Genomic DNA, 21,968 nt, shown 5'->3' with positions numbered 1-21,968 from the left:
GACATTTTGTGACATCCTGTGCTGCATCTTGTGCTGCATCTTGTGCTGCTGCGATTTATTAGATAGATAGAGAGTTAGAGAGAGTTAGAGAGAGAGAGATAGAGAGAGATAGAGAGAGATAGAGAGAGATAGAGAGGCCTAGTGCTATATTTTGTGCTGCTGCAGTGTGATAGAGCTATAGATAGAGAGAGATAGAGAGAGAGAGATAGAGAGAGAGATAGTGACAGATTGTGCTATATATTTTTTATATAACTGAAAGAGATAGAGAGAGATAGAGAGAGATAGAGAGGCCTAGTGCTATATTTTGTGCTGCTGCAGTGTGATAGAGAGAGATAGAGAGAGAGAGATAGAGAGAGAGATAGTGACAGATTGTGCTATATATTTTTTATATAACTGAAAGAGATAGAGAGAGATAGAGAGAGATAGAGAGGCCTAGTGCTATATTTTGTGCTGCTGCAGTGTGATAGAGCTATAGATAGATAGAGAGAGATAGAGAGAGAGAGATAGAGAGATAGTGACAGATTGTGCTATATATTTTTTATATAACTGCTGCAGTGTCATAGAGTGATAGATAGTGAGAGATAGAGAGAGATAGTGATAGAGTGCTAAATTTTGTGTCGGCTGCCCCCGCCTTTTTGTGCTGATCACTATATCTGAGGTGATCAGCAACTTTTTGGGGGTACAGAGGTTTTTTTTTTTTTATATATACCTGTCAGTACCACCAAAGGTTGTGCACCTGCTGCCCCTCACTGGTAATCAGTGTCGCATCACTGATCACCTTTTTTTATTTTTTGTGAGTGCTGTGGGGTCTTTTTTACATTTTTTTTTTACACACACTGTGATTTTGTGTGTGTCCTGTGGCCACTGTGCACTGATCAGTGACGTACATCACTGATCAGCTTTTTCGGCACAGGGTTGATCTATTTTTTTTTTTTTTTGATCAAATTCCTGTTGCCTTTGAGCGCTGTTCAGTGACGGACGTTACTGACCAACATCTGTGCTCAATTTTTGGCGCAGGACCTTTTTTTTTTTTTTTAACCCCTTCCATTTTTTTTTTTTTTAACCCCTTCCATTTTTTTTTTTTTAACCCCTTCCATTTTTTTTTTTTTGAACCCTTCAAATTTTTTTTTTTTGTATTTTTTTTTTCTGCACTACATACACAATACACACTACATACCCCCTGGGTTGAAATAAAGTTTGTACCCCCCCCTACACTATACACGTGTTGAAACATTTCACTACCAGTAACACAAAAATATAAATGGCATCCCAAATGTCATCCCAAATGTCGTCCCAGTCATCCAGGAGAATGTATTCGGTGGAGGAGGCATATGCCATGCTTGCATCTGACTCTGACACAGCCAGTGAGGCAAGCGGGGAATTTGAAGGATTTGTCTTAAGCTCCTCTTCCTCCTCTGATGATGAGGGACCCCCTCAAAGACGCCCCCGTAGAGCAGCTGAGACCCCCCCCCCAATAATTGATCTCGTATGGACCCCACCACCAGACAATTTTGAGCCCCAGGTTCCTGAGTTTTTGGCCATCCCAGGAATCCAATTTGATTCAACAGGTCTCAGAGAAATTGACTTTTTCAAATTATTTTTCTCTGATGATTTTATAAATTTAATGGTGGACCAAACTAATTTATATGCCCAGCAGTTTATTGCTCAAAACCCCACGTCATCATTTGCTAGGTGGACCCCTGTAGATGCAGTAGAGATGATGACGTTTTGGGGTCTGGTGTTACATATGGGCATAGTAAAAAAGCCACAAATTAGGCAATATTGGAGTACAGATGTTCTGTACAGCACCCCATTTCACCGTATGGCCATGCCCCGGGCTCGTTTTGAGGCAATCCATAAATTTATACATTACACCGATAATGCACAGTGCCCACCCAGAGATGATCCCACCTTTGACAGGCTATTCAAAGTCAGGCCGGTCATTGATCATTTCAGTGCCAAATTTGCAGAGCTATACATCCCTGATAAATGTATTAGTATCGACGAGTCCCTTATACATTTTAAAGGAAGGGTTAAATTCCGCCAGTACCTTCCCAGTAAGAGGGCAAGGTATGGCATAAAAATGTATAAGCTGTGTGAAAGCACCACAGGGTACACCCACAAGTTTAGGGTATATGAAGGGAAGGATTCAAGAATTGAACCACCAGAATGCCCCCCCTCCCTCGTAGGTGTTAGTGGAAAAATTGTCTGGGATTTAATGCACCCCTTCCTGGATAAGGGTTATCACCTCTATGTGGATAACTTTTACACCAGCATCCCCCTGTTTAAGGCCCTTGGTTCAAGAGGTACAGCAGCTTGCGGTACTGTGCGCAAGAACCAAAGAGGCCTCCCCAAAACGCACATTGCCCAAGTAATGAGAAGGGGTGAAAGCAGGGGAATATGCACCGAAAATATGTTGTTGGTCAAATATAAGGACAAGAGGGATGTCCTTATACTGACAACAATTCATGGAGACAGTACCACCTCCATCCCTGTACGAGGTACCAGTACCCACACCTCCAAACCAAATTGTATCCTAGATTACAATAAGTACATGGGCGGAGTGGATCTTTCAGATCAGGTACTAAAGCCGTACAGTGCCCTGCGGAAAACAAATATCTGGTACAAGAAGCTGGCCGTGTATATCATCCAGATGGCACTGTATAACGCTTACGTGCTATTCCGTTCTACCGGCCAGAGGGGGACATTTATGCACTTTCAAGAGGAAGTCATAAAGAGCCTAACATTTGGGAATCAGCAGGCAGAGGGCCCCAGTACTTCTAGTACTGGCCCCCGTATTGTACCAGGGCAGCATTTTCCCAACGAAATCCCCTCCACTGCAAGAAAGGGCAGGACACAAAAAAGGTGCAAAGTTTGTTATAAAAAGGGAATAAGAAAGGAAACTATTTTCCACTGTGAAACTTGCCCCGACAAACCCGGCCTATGTATAAAGGAGTGCTTTAAAATATACCACACATCTATGGATTATTAGGTTCATCATTTCACCGTGCTTCGGGGGTCTTGCTAATGCCACATAGCACCCACCATTCATTCCACCAGAATCTGAGCTGCAAAATCCAAAAATCACTCCTTCCCTTCTGAGTCCTGCCATGCACCCAACTGGTATTTTTTGGTCACATGTGAGGCATTGCCGTACTCTGGAGAAATGGGGGCACAGATTTTGGGGTGCTTTGTCTCCTTCATTCCTTGTGAAAATGAAAAATTTTGAGCCAGAAGTACATTTTTGTGTAAAAAAATGTATTTTTTTCATTTTCACTGCCCAGTTGTACCAAAATTGATGAAACCCCTGGGGGTTTGAAATGTACACTATACCCCTAGATGAATTCCCTGAGGGGTGTAGTTTGCAAAATGGGGTGACTTGTGGGGGGGTTCCACTGTATTGGTAATGCAACATAGCACCCACCATTCATTCCACCAAAATCTTTGCTGCAAAATCCAAAAATCACTCCTTCCCTTCTGAGTCCTGCCATGCACCCAACTGGAATTTTTTGGTCACATGTGAGGCATTGCCGTACTCTGGAGAAATGGGGGCACAGATTTTGGGGTGCTTTGTCTCCTTCATTCCTTGTGAAAATGAAAAATTTTGAGCCAGAAGTACATTTTTGTGTAAAAAAATGTATTTTTTTCATTTTCACTGCCCAGTTGTACCAAAATTGATGAAACCCCTGGGGGTTTGAAATGTACACTATACCCCTAGATGAATTCCCTGAGGGGTGTAGTTTGCAAAATGGGGTGACTTGTGGGGGGGTTCCACTGTATTGGTAATGCAACATAGCACCCACCATTCATTCCACCAAAATCTGTGCTCCAAAATCCAAAAATCACTCCTTCCCTTCTGAGTCCTGCCATGCACCCAACTGGTATTTTTTGGTCACATGTGAGGCATTGCCGTACTCGGGAGAAATTGGGGCACAGATTTTGGGGTGCTTTGTCTCCTTCATTCCTTGTGAAAATGATAAATTTTGAGCCAGAACTGCATGTTTGTGTAAAAAAATGTAATTTTCCATTTTCACATCCCAGTTATACCAAAATTGGTGAAACCCCTGGGGGTTTGAAATGTACACTATACCCCTAGATGAATTCCCTGAGGGGTGTAGTTTGCAAAATGGGGTCACTTGTGGGGGGGTTCCACTGTATTGGTGCTTGGGGGGTCTTGCTAATGCGACATAGCACCCACCAAAATTCCACCAGAATCTGAGCTGCAAAATCCAAAAATCACTCCTTCCCTTCTAAGTCCTGCCATGCACCCAACTGGTATTTTTTGGTCACATGTGAGGCATTGCCGTACTCGGGAGAAATTGGGGCACAGATTTTGGGGTGCTTTGTCTCCTTCATTCCTTGTGAAAATGAAAAATTTTGAGCCAGAACTGCATGTTTGTGTAAAAAAATGTAATTTTCCATTTTCACATCCCAGTTGTACCAAAATTGGTGAAACCCCTGGGGGTTTGAAATGTACACTATACCCCTAGATGAATTCCCTGAGGGGTGTAGTTTGCAAAATGGGGTCACTTGTGGGGGGGTTCCACTGTATTGGTGCTTGGGGGGTCTTGCTAATGCGACATAGCACCCACCAAAAAAACACCAGAATCTGAGCTGCAAAATCTAAAAATCACTCCTTCCCTTCTAAGTCCTGCCATGCACCCAACTGGTATTTTTTGGTCACATGTGAGGCATTGCCGTACTCGGGAGAAATTGGGGCACAGATTTTGGGGTGCATTGTCTCCTTCATTCCTTGTGAAAATGAAAAATTTTGAGCCAGAACTGCATGTTTGTGTAAAAAAATGTAATTTTCCATTTTCACATCCCAGTTGTACCAAAATTGGTGAAACCCCTGGGGGTTTGAAATGTACACTATACCCCTAGATGAATTCCCTGAGGGGTGTACTTTGCAAAATGGGGTGACTTGTGGGGGGGTTCCACTGTATTGGTGCTTGGGGGGTCTTGCTAATGCGACATAGCACCCACCAAAAAACCACCAGAATCTGAGCTGCAAAATCTAAAAATCACTCCTTCCCTTCTAAGTCCTGCCATGCACCCAACTGGTATTTTTTGGTCACATGTGAGGCATTGCCGTACTCTGGAGAAATTGGGGCACAGATTTTGGGGTGCATTGTCTCCTTCATTCCTTGTGAAAATGAAAAATTTTGAGCCAGAACTGCATGTTTGTGTAAAAAAATGTAATTTTCCATTTTCACATCCCAGTTGTACCAAAATTGGTGAAACCCCTGGGGGTTTGAAATGTACACTATACCCCTAGATGAATTCCCTGAGGGGTGTACTTTGCAAAATGGGGTGACTTGTGGGGGGGTTCCACTGTATTGGTGCTTTGGGAGTCTTGCTAATGCAACATAGCACCCACCATTCATTCCACCAAAATCTTTGCTGCAAAATCCAAAAATCACTCCTTCCCTTCTGAGTCCTGCCATGCACCCAACTGGTATTTTTTGGTCACATGTGAGGCATTGCCGTACTCGGGAGAAATTGGGGCACAGATTTTGGGGTGCATTGTCTCCTTCATTCCTTGTGAAAATGAAAAATTTTGAGCCAGAACTGCATGTTTGTGTAAAAAAATGTAATTTTCCATTTTCACATCCCAGTTGTACCAAAATTGGTGAAACCCCTGGGGGTTTGAAATGTACACTATACCCCTAGATGAATTCCCTGAGGGGTGTACTTTGCAAAATGGGGTGACTTGTGGGGGGGTTCCACTGTATTGGTGCTTGGGGGGTCTTGCTAATGCGACATAGCACCCACCAAAAAACCACCAGAATCTGAGCTGCAAAATCTAAAAATCACTCCTTCCCTTCTAAGTCCTGCCATGCACCCAACTGGTATTTTTTGGTCACATGTGAGGCATTGCCGTACTCTGGAGAAATTGGGGCACAGATTTTGGGGTGCATTGTCTCCTTCATTCCTTGTGAAAATGAAAAATTTTGAGCCAGAACTGCATGTTTGTGTAAAAAAATGTAATTTTCCATTTTCACATCCCAGTTGTACCAAAATTGGTGAAACCCCTGGGGGTTTGAAATGTACACTATACCCCTAGATGAATTCCCTGAGGGGTGTACTTTGCAAAATGGGGTGACTTGTGGGGGGGTTCCACTGTATTGGTGCTTTGGGAGTCTTGCTAATGCAACATAGCACCCACCATTCATTCCACCGAAATCTTTGCTGCAAAATCCAAAAATCACTCCTTCCCTTCTGAGTCCTGCCATGCACCCAACTGGTATTTTTTGGTCACATGTGAGGCATTGCCGTACTCGGGAGAAATTGGGGCACAGATTTTGGGGTGCTTTGTCTCCTTCATTCCTTGTGAAAATGAAAAATTTTGAGCCAGAACTGCATGTTTGTGTAAAAAAATGTAATTTTCCATTTTCACATCCCAGTTGTACCAAAATTGGTGAAACCCCTGGGGGTTTGAAATGTACACTATACCCCTAGATGAATTCCCTGAGGGGTGTACTTTGCAAAATGGGGTGACTTGTGGGGGGGTTCCACTGTATTGGTGCAACATAGCACCCACCATTCATTCCACCAAAATCTGTGCTGCAAAATCCAAAAATCACTCCTTCCCTTCTGAGTCCTGCCATGCACCCAACTGGTATTTTTTGGTCACATGTGAGGCATTGCCGTACTCGGGAGAAATTGGGGCACAGATTTTGGGGTGCTTTGTCTCCTTCATTCCTTGTGAAAATGAAAAATTTTGAGCCAGAACTGCATGTTTGTGTAAAAAAATGTAATTTTTCATTTTCACATCCCAGTTGTACCAAAATTGGTGAAACCCCTGGGGGTTTGAAATGTACACTATACCCCTAGATGAATTCCCTGAGGGGTGTAGATTGCAAAATGGGGTGACTTGTGGGGGAGGTTCCTAACTTTTAGCACTTATGGTGCCTAGAAACCTACATGGTGCCTAAAAAAAAATCTCATAAAAAGGAGGCTCCAAAATCAAGTAGGTGCTCCTTCTATTATGAAGCCTGTGGTTTGGTCAACGTGCACACTAGGGCCACATATAGGATATTTTTGAAAACAAAAGAATTGGGGGAATCAATTTTTAGTCACATTTCTCTAGTAAAATCTACTGTATTCGTTAGAAAAATGTATTAAAATTGAAACTCTGCAAAAAAAAAGAAATTTTGAAATTTCACCTACACTTTGTTTTAATTCCTGTGAAACACCTAAAGGGTTAACAAACTTCCAAAATGCTGTTTTGAATACTGTGAGGGGTGCAGTTTTTGAAATGGCATCATTTATGGGGGTGTCTCACATACAAGTCCCTCAAAGTCACATCAGAACTGAACTGGTCCCTAAAAAAATCAGTGTTTGAAATTTTCATGAAAATTTGAGAATTTGCTATTCATATTGTAAGCCTCCTAGTGTCCAAAAAAATTAAAAGGAAGTTGAAATAATGATGGAAACATAAAGTAGACATATGGTCTATGTTAGTTATTAACTATTTTGAGTGGTATGATTATTTGTCTCACAAGCAGAAAATTTAACATTTTGCAAATTGCAAAATTTTCCATTTTTTCACGATATTTTGGTATTTTTCACAAAAAAACACAGACTGTATCGACGAAAATTTACCACTAACTTGAAGTACAATGTGTCACGAGAAAACAATCTCAAAATCACTGGGATAAGTAAAAGCAAAAAAAAGTTATCCCCACTTAAGTGAGACATGTCAGATTTGAAAAAAAGGGCTCTGTCATGAAGGCACAAACTGGCTCTGTCATGAAGGGGTTAAAAGCAGCAATATAATGGCACGTGTGAAGTTATTATCAAGAGTATGTTCAGCCGGCAGATGATTTTGGCAAGCCCGCTGATGCACCCACCCATGACATTGCTGCATAAAATGCCATTTACGGCACAGAAACAAGAGAATTTTAACCACTCTTTGTGGGATGGAATAGAAGAGGAGGAACTGCTGCGTCTGTCCAAGAAGATCAATCAGGCACTGTCAGAGTGCCTAGAGCTCATTGAGAAGGGAGTCCTGCTAAGTACTGGGCGTGTAAGGCCCGGCTCCTGGAGAGAGAGGGCGTCTCTGAGGTTGTTGAACTGTACAACCAGGGAGTCCAGTGTGGGACTAAGCCCATTGATGAGCTGAGAGATGCAGTCTTTGACATCATGAAGACAAAAAGCAAGAGACCAAAAGTGGTCACATTTGGGCCTTTGCCAGTTGAATATGTATCGATGGAGAATGTTCAATGTGAGGATGAAGGTGCACAATGCTTTGGTAGCCCGACATGGTCAACCATAAGACCTGTGGGGCAGGGAACAAGCATATGTGACCAAGGATCCGCAGTCAAGCTGCAAGCCTGTCCAGCAAGAAGGAGAAGAATGATGGAAGTGGCCAGGAATGGATGAGGTTGATCCCAGTGCAGTGGTCACTACGTCCATCATTCAGCATCCCAGTACCCTGATGTGGTGCAGGAACAGGACCCTGTGGTGTTCTCTCTGGATGAGCTCCTGGAACTGGCTGGCACAGATACCTATTTGGTCATGAGAAATGATGCCCTGCCAGAGGGGGCAGAACTTATACTTGGAGTGATAAAGGAGGACATCTCTGGGGACCAAAATGAGGAACCCGTGTAATGTACTTTGCTGAGTAAACCAGTGTGTGAGATCTGCAGGCCCTGCACCTCCAGAACAGCTCATATCAGGGTTGGCTTTATTGGCAAGGTATACTTGCGTGTGCTAGGAGTTGGATTTGGATAGCTGTGCAACAGCCAGGGGACAAGTACAAAAATATACTGGTAGGCTAATTTGCTCCCAGCAAAAATGTCTGTGTGTGTGCATGTACATGTGGTAGGGAATACAGATTGTAAGCTCCACTGGGGCACTTTATCCGTCCTGTGTTTTCCTTGGACTTTATGGGGGAGTGTAGCAATGTATCTCACCTGCGGCGCTGCAATAAATTTCCCCTGCCAGCTGTGTTCTCCGGCTGCGCTTTACATCCACAGAAGTGATGGAGAAAGCGCTCCCCAGGTTTACTTTTTCACATTTTAAAAAGTATTGTTATGGACTCTGTTACATTATAATAATAATCATCATCATAATTAGAGGTGCTAATAAGCACTAAACAACTGGGTGTCCCAACATAAAATAAATAATTTATAAATATAAAAGCAAACAAATAATAAAAAATGCATTAAACCAGGGCTCAACAATTTTTTTAAAAAATCTAAGAGCCAGAAAACTAAAAATAGGTAAAGTGCACACCAAAAAGTTACACCATAATGAGTATTACACAAGTCAAACACCCATTAGATATTATACCACATGCCGCAATGCCCATTATACCACATGCCGTAATACCTATTGCATATTACACCTTATGCCATAATGCCCATTACACGGTATACCAAACAACGTAATGCCTATTGCACCTTATGACACACACTGTGATGCCCATTATATATAATACCACATGACATACAGGGGTGACTGACAGGAAGAATCCATGGGTAACAGGGAGAGGCAGAGTTGACCAAGAGTGGGTGAAAGGAATAGATAGAGTGTGACAGAGAGGATAAGCAGTGAGTGACAGGGAGAATGATGGAAAATGGGTGAAAGCGACAGGCATCACTGTTTATACCCCTCTGTACCCCCTCTCCATTTCCCCATCCCCTCATTCCCAATAGAAGCAGTGCTGTTTACTGTACCTAGAGCAGAGTACGGTTCCTGGCAGAGTTTATTCTGTCAGGAGTGCTGGCAGCAGCCTCTGGTGTCTTTGCTATCAGACACGTAAGCATCGGGTCCCCGTGGCGGGTTATCATATTAGGACTCCAGGAGCATTTGCAGCAGCCTCTGGTGCCCCTGTCATCGGACACATGAGCAGCAGCCCCGCGGTGGGTTATACTGTCAGCTACAACATCCAGCGCCGCAGTAGCCAGCAGAGCCATGCACAACTCACCTGGCTGCTGCTGTATCAGAGCACACAGCAGGTCAGCAGTGCGACTATTTGAAAAGTCAAGACGGCTCCCGAGCCCTACAAAGGAGACTACAAAGTCATCCATACTATACTTATTTGTGATGTGAACTGCATGATGAATGTGAGTGAGCAATGCCCAGGTAAGGAAGCTCTGATTGATGTATTAATGAGGAAGATGTGATGCCAAACAATACCTTAAATTTTAGACATAAGAAATTGTGGTAGGGAAATTTGCTGAAAATAATGGTGTTTATTCCAGCTTTCTATGACTTTTCTGAGTTGAAATATTGCATTTACATCAAACGTCCATAACAGTGAAAAATGTCATACAAAGGGATTCAAAAATGGCCGCCATCTTCATATGAAGGTAAATAAACTAAAATAATGGTGGTTTCTCACTACTAACTTACAACGGTCATCACACACAAAAAACAAATAAATAGCCAAGGAAATAATTTAATTCTGGACCATTATATATGGCTTGACCCATATATATTGTTGATGCATTTTCTCTTAAATCCCATACACACTGGGTGACTTTGAGCTGAAAGTCGCTCAAAACCGCATGTTTGAGCAGCTTTCAGCTCAAAGCCACCCAGTGTGTATGGCCCGGCGAGGAGCGCTGCTGCGCGCTCCCGCAATGTCACCGGGAAAGCTGCTCATCTGCTGGTTATACCAACAGATGAGCGGCTTTGAGGACGGCTTTACATAGCGCTCCGCTATGCAATGCCGTCCTCCCCCCCTCCGTCGGCGCCGGGGGAAAGCCGTTAAGTGTGTATGCACTGAGCGGCCGCTGTCCATACACGCTGGGCATAGTCGCCCAGTGTGTATGCACCTTTATTCAGGTACTACATAAGTTAATGCAGCAATGTTTGTTTCCCAAATATTGTTGCCTTAATATATAATAGTACATTTGCTTTCACTTTCAAATATGCAGCAGACAGATGTATACGCTAATTGCCTATTGGTTGTAAAGGTTTACAGCTCTATAGTATTTTTGATTAATGTTGGTTCCAAACTCTAAATTTCAGAACCGAAGATGTGAGTGGATGAAGTTATTTACATTTAGCAAAAACTGAGATATTTAAAAGATAAATTATTATAACTTTGAACTTATTTTAACTTTAGAAATTCACTACATTCGGAAATGTGTTACCAGGGCTCCTATGTTATTACTCGTCCATTCATTTAAAACATTTTTTTTGTAATTTACTGCAGCGAGAAAAGGTTGGTAGCCACAGGGTTTAATGCCCATGGCTATTCAATTACTGATCACTTGGTAAACCTATCGATGGTTTATGGTCGATGTTGAATAATTTTGCCATCGATGAGGGAGAACCAGATGGTTTCCTACATCAATGGCACAGCATAACTGGTGGTCATCCATTACATGGTAAGCCGCCATCGATAGCAACCACACAGATGGCGATCCCTCTCGAGGGCAGCTCAGGTGTAGTGCCATCAGGTTAGAGGGCATACCGTTGCCCCCTCTACTCGCCAGTGGAGGCAGCAGCGATGGAGGCAAGCCCAGCCAAGGGTGGGGAGTCCACTGGGGTCATTGTGTGTGTAAACTGCACTAGTGGGGGCATTAGGTCTGTAAGCGGCAGCACAGGGGACAATATGTGTGTAAGCAGCACTACATGGGCACCATGTGTGTAATCGACACTTCAGGGTGCATTTTGTGTGTAAGAGCGGTACTACAAGGGGTGTTACAGTGTATTACAAATAAATCCACCTTAGAAATATATTTTATTGATACACCATAGGTCTGGGGTGGTCCAACCGGTCCTCAATATCTACCAACGGTCCACGTTTTCCAGGTTACCTAGCTGGTGCACAGCTGTAGTCATTACTAATACCCCTTTCAGACAAACTACTCGGAAATTCCGGGTTTTTTCACATTAACGTGCCCAAACCTGGGATTTCACTCCTGGATACTGAGCACCTGCAATTGAATGGTATTACTCTGGTTTTTCAGTTTTAATGTGATGTGGCTTTTTTATTTGCTGCCGAGGTGTCTTCTGATGAGGTCATCAGCTGCAGCCGAGGAAGACTCCTCAGGCACATGTGCGGAGGTGCTTGCAGAGGCAGTGGCTGCATGTTGCTCCTTTGCAGCAACAGAGTGCAGAGTCCTGTGGGAAGTCAGGTGGCATGGCACATCATTGGAAGGAAGAGGTGGTCAGGGAGCTTTTACATGTCCATGGAGAAGAGGAGATTAAATCTCAAATTACAGGCACTGTGAAGGATGCCATAGTGTATGCAAATATTGCAAAGGTCCTTGATAGCAGAGGTGTGAGGAAGATTTTAATGATGAAACACTGAAATGCTTGAAAAGTCTGGCTTATGTGTGAAAGGGGTATACCTGGATCTGAGGTGTAGTGTGAAAGGGGGTCTTACTAAAATCCTGGGAGTGACCTGGGTTGAAAATCCCGGGTAGTATGTCTAAAAGGGGTATAACTGTCACATTTTAAAACATGCTGCATCCATTCCTACTATAGATCCACAGGTTGCCTGGAAAACATGCACCGTTGGTAGATCTTGAGGACAGGTTTGGCCACCCCTGCCATAGGTGATTCACTGGTCTTTCCATACGATGAATATGCAATCCTGATTCGATATTGATTATATGGTCAAAATAGGATGTCAAATTGTACCGTTAGATTTGGGTGTTATGTTTCTGTGCAGGGTAAATACTGAGAGATTTTATAGTCCGGAGTCGAACTGGGTAGAACCCCTCCGGGCTACAATAACTGGTGCTCGGTAGTTTATTTGTATTTGTTAATTGTTTAAAGAGTAAATCAGGTAATTTTGGTAATGAGTAGTTCAGCTGCGGCAGACACCTCTGTGAGCCCGCCTAAACTCACGCTAAGATACTACAGAAAAACCACTAAACAGGGGGGGGTTTAATTCATCTCAAACCCCCCCTGTTTAGTCGTTTACAGAGGATAGATAACTATCTAATTCACCCAAGTAGAAAGTTGCTATTGCTATCTACCACAGAGTTTAGGGAACCCAATTTTAGTTAATAAAAAGATGGCCTCCTGTTTCGACACCAGAGATGGATTGGGGGTGCAGCCTTTGAAGTGGTATAGCACAGTGTAGTATGAGCAAAAGGAGGAGGCAATACTAGCAGGATTTATTCCCCAGATTGATATGGAGGCACAAGCATTTAGAGTTTCTTTTCTTCATCATTATTGCCTGAGTATTTTTTTTTATGAAAATTATTTGTCCAGGAAAGTAGTTGTAAAAGTTTTTTTTTTTGCCATTAACAAATAAAAAATATACTATTTATTTACATTTATAGTGGTCACTTTTTTTTCTGTCGTCCATACTGTAAATTTAAGCTCACTGCTTGAATAAAATGTTAATCATCAACTCTCTATGGGGGAAATTTACTAAGATGTGTATTCTACTTCACATGTATGTTGCTATGGGCAACCAATCAGATCCTGTCTACTATCGTCTAGAGCAGGGCTGGGCAATTGCGGCCCTCCAGATGTTGATTAACTACACATCCCAGCATGCCTTGCATCAGTTTCAGCATTGCCACATAGCAAAACTAATGCAAAGCATCCTAGGATGTGTAGTTCATCAACATCTGGAGGGCCGCAATTGCCCAGCCCTGGCCTAGAGGGTGCTAAATAAATAGATTCTGATTGGTTGCCCATAGCAACATCACATGTGAAGTACAATACACATTTTAGTAAATTTCGCCCTATAGCTCTTGGTTTAGGAGAGTAAGGGACATTCAGTCAGACAGACACATTTTATTAAGTTATAACAAAGATTTCTATACCCCTTTCCAGCACCAGAGATATTCCTCTCTTCCCTGCTATTCTATGGGATTGGAAAGAATCCCTCTTCTCTCCATAGGCTGCAGAGTTAAGGTCAAATACACTTACTGTACATAATAAAACCTCCCAGGATTATTTACCGATAACGCTACCATCAATAGCTCTACAGCAGGCTTGTCAGTCTCTATCCACCCTCTTCCTCAATAATCTGTCAGATATTCTGGTGGTAATTTAATAATGCAAAATATATGAATTTTTGATTATAAAGCCTCAAGCTCTTTTTTTATTGAAGAATCAGAACATCGTACACCGCTCTCACTAATTTGTTTATGTTAATCCCTTGTCCTACAATACACTTGCAACAACTACTTACCTGCTTTAAAAAAGAACATCCCACATATAACTACATGGTCAAAAATGTATGCACACCTACACAGACACATAAATGCTTGGCTGAACACCTCAGTTCAAAACCATAAGTATTAATTAATATGGCGTGGAATCCCCTTTACTTTTTTTTTTTTTACAGATTCCTTTATTCTGGAAACTGGAAACATGGCTACAGAGATTCTCATCCATTTACTCATGAGTATTAACAAGGCCAGGCAGTGATGTTGTGTGATAAGAAATGGCTTGCTGTTCCAATTCATCCAAATAGTGTGTGTGATGGGGGTTGATGACAGGCTTCTGGGCAGGCTAAATAGTTAGAACTCCCTTCATAGATATGGGTATTGCCATGCTAAAATCGCACGAGGGCCTCCCCCTACTGTTGCCACAAGGTTAGAAGCACATAATGATGTAGAATGTCATTGCATGCTGTGGCTTGAAAATTTTCCCTCCAATGAAATAAAGAGGCTGAAATCAAAACCACAAAAAACAGCCCCAGACAAATATTATTCCTTTTCTATTCTCACTTTATAATTGGCAGTATGCATTTGGGCAGGAAGCATTCTCCTGGCTTCTACCTAACCCAGATTCGACAGTTAGATCAGTGGTTCTCAACCTCGGTCCTCAAGGACCCCCAACAGTGCACGGTATCCAGGTCTCCACACAGAATCACAGGTGAATTAATTAGCTCCACCTGTGATCTTGTAAAATGTGTCAGTGAATAATGAGTGCACCTGTGCAACTGCCAGGAGACCTGGAAAACGTGCACTGTTGGGGGGACCTGAGGACCGAGGTTGAGAACCAGAGTTAGATTAGCAGATGATGAAGCTGGATTCATAACTCCAGGGAACATGTTTTCCACTATACCACAGTCCAATGGCATTGTTCTTTACACCTCTCCAAATGAGGTTTGCAGCTAGGCGATCATAAGAATGTATAAGCTCCCTCAGTAATGTGCTTACAGAAACTGTCTGAAAATCATAAATAAGTGTTGCAACCGACTATTTTTACATGGAACGCACTCGAAACGCTCTTTCTAGGAGATTGCATGGCCTAACGTGATCATGGCTGAGCAGCTGTTGTCATTGAAAGATCTTTCTAATTCACAATAAAATCACTTCCTAGTGACCGGGATAGCTTTAGCAGGACAAAAATTGTGCACATAAATATGGCGGATGTGGCCAAACACACCACAACCTTTTCAAATTTATTACATGTTAAGAAATAAAATGATAAAAAAAGTGTCGAAATCACTCCACCTTTTGTCTTACTAACTTGCTATGATATGCCTTTAAATAAGATTCTAAACAACTATTTTTCTGTGGTATAGACATTGGGCCACAGATAAATTTTCACTATGCTAATACCTCTAAGGCACGAAAGTCAGATCAGACTCGGGTTGCAAGCTTACATGCATTGATCAGTCTATCGCCAAGGGACCTTATTTCACTGGAAGTCCTACACTAACAACTGGTTTTCTTAGGAAACTGGCAACTGCTTACACATCATAATTCAGGTGCTGTGTTTGGGATGGTCTCACCTTTAAAAGCCATAAGGTCCTTGGCAGTTGAGCTTTAACCCAAGAAAAAAAAAAACACATGTTCATTTTAGCTATGATGTGCAAGCAGTGGCCAGGTTCCTAAGAAAACCAGTTGTTAGTGTAGGACTTGCAGTGAAATGGGGTCCCTTGGCGATGGGCTGCAAGCTTAAATGCATTGATCAATTCATGAACTAAAACCCCATTAATTGATTATTTGAATGTTAAGGTGAGTTAGTTTGTTGTAGTGAGTGCTGGGCCCCCTGTGTTTGTATTTACTAGAGTGTGTGGTCATAGGCTACTGCACCCCACCCTGGAAAGTGGGAGCTGTTTGCACCCCATTCGTAGGATTGGAGAGTGTGTTGGTACTTCTGTATCTATATATCTATATCTATATATATATATATATATATATATATATATATATATATATATATATATATATATAGATATATATATATAAATAAAACAAATAGACCATACCCTCTAACCAAAGGTTGAACCTGATTGACGTACGTCTCTTTTTCAGCCTAAACTACTATGTAACTATATAAATAGAAGATCCATCTCAGTACAATATACTCACGGCCCAGGATGGTATACAGATACATTTTTAGTAGGCACTGCCCAAAATAATGAAGCCTTTGAAATTCTAAGATAAAGAATGCAAAAAATAAATAAATCATAGGTTACAGTGATATGGTTTTTAAAACAAGCACATTCCAAACCTATGGATGGCTCAATTTGACAGCGAGAAGCGGCAGGACCTGGGTGGTAAAGCTCCCTCTCCCCCACAGGCTCCCCTCACTCCTCCAAACTCTACCCCCCCCCCCCCATTACCAACCACCAACACACAGGCTCCACTCTCCTTTCCCACTGCTCCAAGTTCCACTCTCCACTTTGCGGCAACGCTGACCCCCTCTGCCCCCACCCTCATCACCTGCACATGCTCCCCTCTGCTCTTTTTATGCACTGCTCCAAATTCAGCTCCCCATTCACAGTATCTGGCCTCCTCCACGCAGAGGCTCCCCTCTTCCCTCAAAGGTCCAAGCTCAACCTCAAATTCCCAGCACTCTTGACTTCCCACCCCTCTTCCGTATTTTCTCATCCCTCACTGCTCCAAGTTCCCCCCTCAAATTTCCAGCACCCACAACACAATCCCTCTATTGTTTGCTAACTGCATCAAACTACACCCCCCCCCCCCCTTACTCATGGCACCACAGTACAGGCTCTCACATTCTTCCTTCACTGCTCCAACACCCCCCTTTCTGCTGCTCCTCTGCACACATGCATGATGAAGGATACAGGTTTCCCTGCCTCAAGTCCTTGCATGGCAAACAGCCATGCTCTGAGTCTCCGCCCACACTCCCACACCAACTTCCGGCATTCTGAACATGGACAGGTTAGTATTGTCTTGGCGTTACTGCGTGGGGCATAATGTGCAGTTAGCAATTACTTTATGTCTTCACGCTAGGCTGTTTTAGTAGGGCGCCACACCCTGCCCAATTTTTCAAAAGTAAAATGCCCTTGCACTGGTGCCCTTCTAAAACAGCATGCCCTTGCCAAGCCACGGACGCCTGAATAGATTCCATGCCCAAGGCACATCAAGTAGAAAGGTTGGTGGAAGACCCAGTACCTCCATAGGTGCCAGGCACAACCCCTTACAATGACTCAGGAGGGGTCATGATCCTTTTTCGAGTGCATGCACACATTTGCACTGTAATCACAGTGTTATCTGCTCTATTAGCTTCAATCTGCTAAAAATCTTAATTACACTACACTATATACTAGTCGTTATATTTGTCGGTAGAGTTTTTCCAAGCAATACCAATATTACAGACAATAACCATATGCTTCACTATATTACTTATTTTTAGTAAATGCATCACTGTGCTCTCATTTCATTGTTTTATTACTTTTGGATTTAATTATCCAGCTCTTAAATTGCAGGTCTGATTTTCTGTGTGCGGAGAACAAGGTGTAATAACTTTCAATCTGTATACTCAAAACAACATAAAAGGACATTAACCAGTAAAAGTAAAATAAACCAGAACTATAGAAAAACGGCCTCAAACAGTCAAGCGTACATGAGAAAACATTCATAGGTTGCTGACAGAGACAGCAGGTTGATATATTTATGGAAAAGTTCATCGCTCAAGCTTATTCAATATATTATATGTAAATGAACAATAAAAAAAAAATTGGCACGACTTTTCATAGCATCAATTTCCAATCAAATGTAGAGAGTAAACAAATTGCAAGGCTAATTTTCATCACTCAGAAGTCACACATCAATACAGAATATAACTGTATATTGGGGACTGCATGCTACACATGCTGGCAGGTTCTTTGATAATGGTCACTGTTTCTCTCATTTCTCCTGCTAACAACATACTCATTTTATAAAAGAAGTTCCCTGGACTTGTGCAACACCATCCATATCGCAGAAGACAAGGACCAGTCAGAGCAGGCCTTAGGCATAGGCAAGCAAGGCAATTGCCTAGGGCATTTGGAATACCATGGGGCACCAGCTGCTTCTGCTGATTAAAATGATATGCAGCATGCCTATATTCTGTGTGTGAGTGTGGCTGTATCTGCATATGAAATAGTGTATTCGTGGAAATCACTGTAACATAGCATTCCGTATGCAGGTACAGCAACAGTCGCACACAGAATATAGGCATGCCACATATCATTTTAATCATTGGAAGCTCCTTATGTGTCCTGGTCACATAACAATGCAAATAAGACGAATTTTCAGCAAAAAAGGCACCCAACGTTAGCAGAACTGGCCAGGAGCTGCATGGCCTATTGAGGCAAAATGTATGAGGAAACATCTGTATCCAAGCAGAGGCAGAGGTCGTGGCCATGCCCCTTCCCAGCAAGAGCACACCCCTGTTTGGGCTGCGCACCAAATGTGTGCGCTCTTTCTATTTAAAATATTGAGGGTAGGAGCAGCAATATGATGACTGCTGTGATGAAGGTTGATGGTGCTGGGAAAGGGGAGCAGGGTCAGAGGCGGAACTATTGGCGGTGCTAGGGGGCACCAGCAAAAATCTTGCCTAGGGCATCATTTAGGCTAGGGCCGGCTCTGGGACCAGTAACAGAAATCTTGAGCCTGGTAACAGTTATTGGCGACATGCACGGATTTCAAGCAAATGGCTGATATGACCAGTTAGGTCATGATAAATTTACATACAGCGACACTCCAAACAAGTCAACGGCACTGGATTAAAAATTGTTCTTGTGAACTTGACTGGAGTGCTACACTTTTCTCGTTTTACTATTTATGATGGATGTAGCAGTGTGCAGGGGAAACGGTCATGTGTCAGATCAGACTTAGGTCGACCCCGGAAGGTCGACATGGTTAAAGGTCGACCTGGGTCAAGGTCGACCTGGGTCAAGGTCGACCTGGGCCAAGGTCGACCTGGGCCAAGGTCGACAGTCATTAGGTCGACATGAGTTTTTCACTTTTTTTTGAGCCCACATGTGCCAACAGGCGGTATTTCATGCCCTACCATCCACTAGAGCGCGGTGGGAGAATAAAATAGTGTGCTGAGCATAGCGAGGCACCATGCCCGAAGCATCGCGAGCGATGCGAGGGGCTGCGGTTCAACTCCAACTGTGTCCATGTCGACATTCGGCTAAAATAAAAAGGTGAAAACCTCATGTCGACCTAAACCCATGTCGACCTTGGCCCATGTCGACCTAATGACTGTAGACCGAAGTCTGTTCTGACAGATGTACCGCTTCCGTGTGCGGGCACCCGCTGGAGCACTTTATTTATGAGGCTGTGCCAGACTATTCTATCCTTAGAGATATATATATATATATATATAACTGCACAAGAACTGGGAAATCTAAATTCTCCAGTCAGATACTGTATGTTTGGTACATTCACTAAAAGATAGCCCACCTCACCCATACCTTGTGATTTTAGGGCTGAATGCACAATTTTGACAGGTCGTGCAATGTGTTGTGTGTGTTTTGAGCGCACATGGTGAGGTGTTTTGGTACGATGTGCAGGCCAGAATGTTAGATCTGAAGATGCTGCTAATGGCCAGTATGCTGGGAGTTGCAGATCCTTACTATAGATCTGTGAAATTACACACTTAAGATCTATTGCGTGTCTGGCTAGCTGACGTTGGTTGCCCTGATGTGTGCCCAGCTTAACTTCAGCACTAAATCTAGACCAGATCCACGCAATGCTCAGTTCCCTGAAATATAAAAATATCAGAAAACCTAACAGTGTCATTTCTATAAGTAAAAATGTTTATTTACCTCCACTGTGCATTACTGGCCAATGAGCCAAATTATGTTTTGTATGCCCAGCTATACGCATAGCAAACAGATTTATGTCCTAATGTCTTTGTTAGGTTTGCAGTGTGCATTTCTTGCACTAACCATACTACAGTCTGCTGATCCGATGTGTTTTCATAGTTATTTTTAAAAATTTGTTAATATAATAATTAACCATAAATCTAACTTAAGCACTAATTCTATTTAAATAGAACTAAAATCTCTGAAATCTAAAATTGATGAAAGCATAAAACAATGGGTACTTCTTTCCTAGCACGGCCACACCGATTTGTATCGGGGTGATCGTGTCGGAAAAATCGCGTCGGTCGCATCGCATGCGACCAAATCACATGCGATGCGACCGACCCGATTTTTACAATGAATCAAATGTGAATAGGGCCCCTATTTTACATTGGATTCAATGTAAAGTATTCCCCAGACCCCCAATTTTACCCCCTCAACGGCACCCCACGATTGACGCCAACCCGAAGCGTGGCGAGCCCGCGAGGGGCGGCGGTGCGCGTCCTCCGACCTTTTCATACCCCTACTATCGGAGAACGCGCACCGCCGCCCCTCGCGGGCTCGCCACGCTTCGGGTTGACGTCAATCGTGGGGTGACGCTCACAATGGGGTTGCGTAACTTTTTAACCATGACGGGGCCATATACAATGTGAAATGGGTCATATTGGCCCATTTCACATTGTTTCCTATGTAAAATGGACTTAATTAAGTCCATCTCATCTTGTGCCATTATAATGGCACAAGACCGACGCGATGCTCCTGATTTCAATGTTAAAAATATTTTAACATTGAAGCCTATGGCAAAATCGCGTCCATTGCGTCGGGGGCCATGTTAATGCACGCGGCCGACGCGATGCCCCCGATTTTGCCGGCAAAATGGACCTGATTTCAAAGGAAATCGGGTCCATCGCGTCCATTAACTTTAAGGTACATGATGGACAAGATTGTGGCCGTGCTAGGAAACAAGTACCAAACAATGTGATTTCTACTAGGAAACTACATCTCTGCCTCCATGGGACCAGCAATGTCTCAAAGTGATATCACTGTGTATGCCCAGCTTTATACATGACCTCATGTTACTGAGATTACAGAATTTAGTTTGATTTGAAAAATTTCTTGCAAAAACAAATATTTGGGAGTTCTGTAAAACATTTATTTATTTGCATATTTCCTCACTTACAGGGTGAAATTAAAGTAACCGTAGGGTTTACCCAGCCGCTAATAGATTGTGCAGTGCGTGGAAACGCTATCAGATTACATTTTTCCCTACGTTTCAAACCATGGGTTAATGCACAGAAACCCACTGATTCTGGGCATTAGTGTGTGGGATTCTCAGAGCTACCTAGGAAATCAAGGCACCGAAATAAACAGATAAAAAGGAACGAGCCCAACTTCACAAGCAGCTCGCAATTTACAGTCACACCCCCTGCTCGTCCCGCTGCAGACAGGAGATTGAATCCCGCTTGCATGTTCTTGGTCGAGCAGACCGAGAATGGGACAGGGTCATGACTGTCGAGCAAGCTCACACTAGGGGTGTAGTCTAAGAACCACACCCCTTTTCCATATGACCCCCACCTTTTTCATGGACAAGCTCAGGATCAAGATTTACAATTTTGTAATGTTTGGAGGTATGGCTTTACAGATTTGGTTTTCCTGCAAAAGCAACTCTAGTAGAAAGCTACGCGTTAGTCCAATTTACTGAATTTGCATAATACACATTTTTAAAACTTAAGTTATAGTAAGTGTGGTGAAGTATGCAACAAAAATATAAGATTTATCCGACACTTATTAGTAAACTATAGCTTTTCTCAAAAATGAAATACTAATACAGGAATTTAGATTTCTGAAACCTCTTTAAAGAGCACGTACAGTATACCTCCTAATTGTCCCGATTTTTAAGGGACCGTCCCATTGTTTGGTTATGGTCCCACATCCCACCCAGGGCTGGCAGTGTCCCGTGGTTGGGGGGAGGAAG

General features: G+C 42.8%; 1 protein-coding gene across 1 annotated transcript in view; it reads right to left on the bottom strand.

The window, feature by feature from the left end:
• Positions 1 to 21,968, bottom strand: part of SCAF8 (SR-related CTD associated factor 8) — a 179,323-nt gene that overhangs the window by 68,178 nt on the left and 89,177 nt on the right. The window lies entirely within an intron of this gene.

Source organism: Crinia signifera, chromosome 3 (assembly GCF_055691185.1).
Source record: "Crinia signifera chromosome 3, ASM5569118v1, whole genome shotgun sequence".
Classification (NCBI taxonomy): Eukaryota; Metazoa; Chordata; class Amphibia; order Anura; family Myobatrachidae; genus Crinia; species Crinia signifera.
The sequence above is the reverse complement of the archived record's forward strand: the minus strand, read 5'-3'. Positions and strand labels throughout refer to the sequence as shown.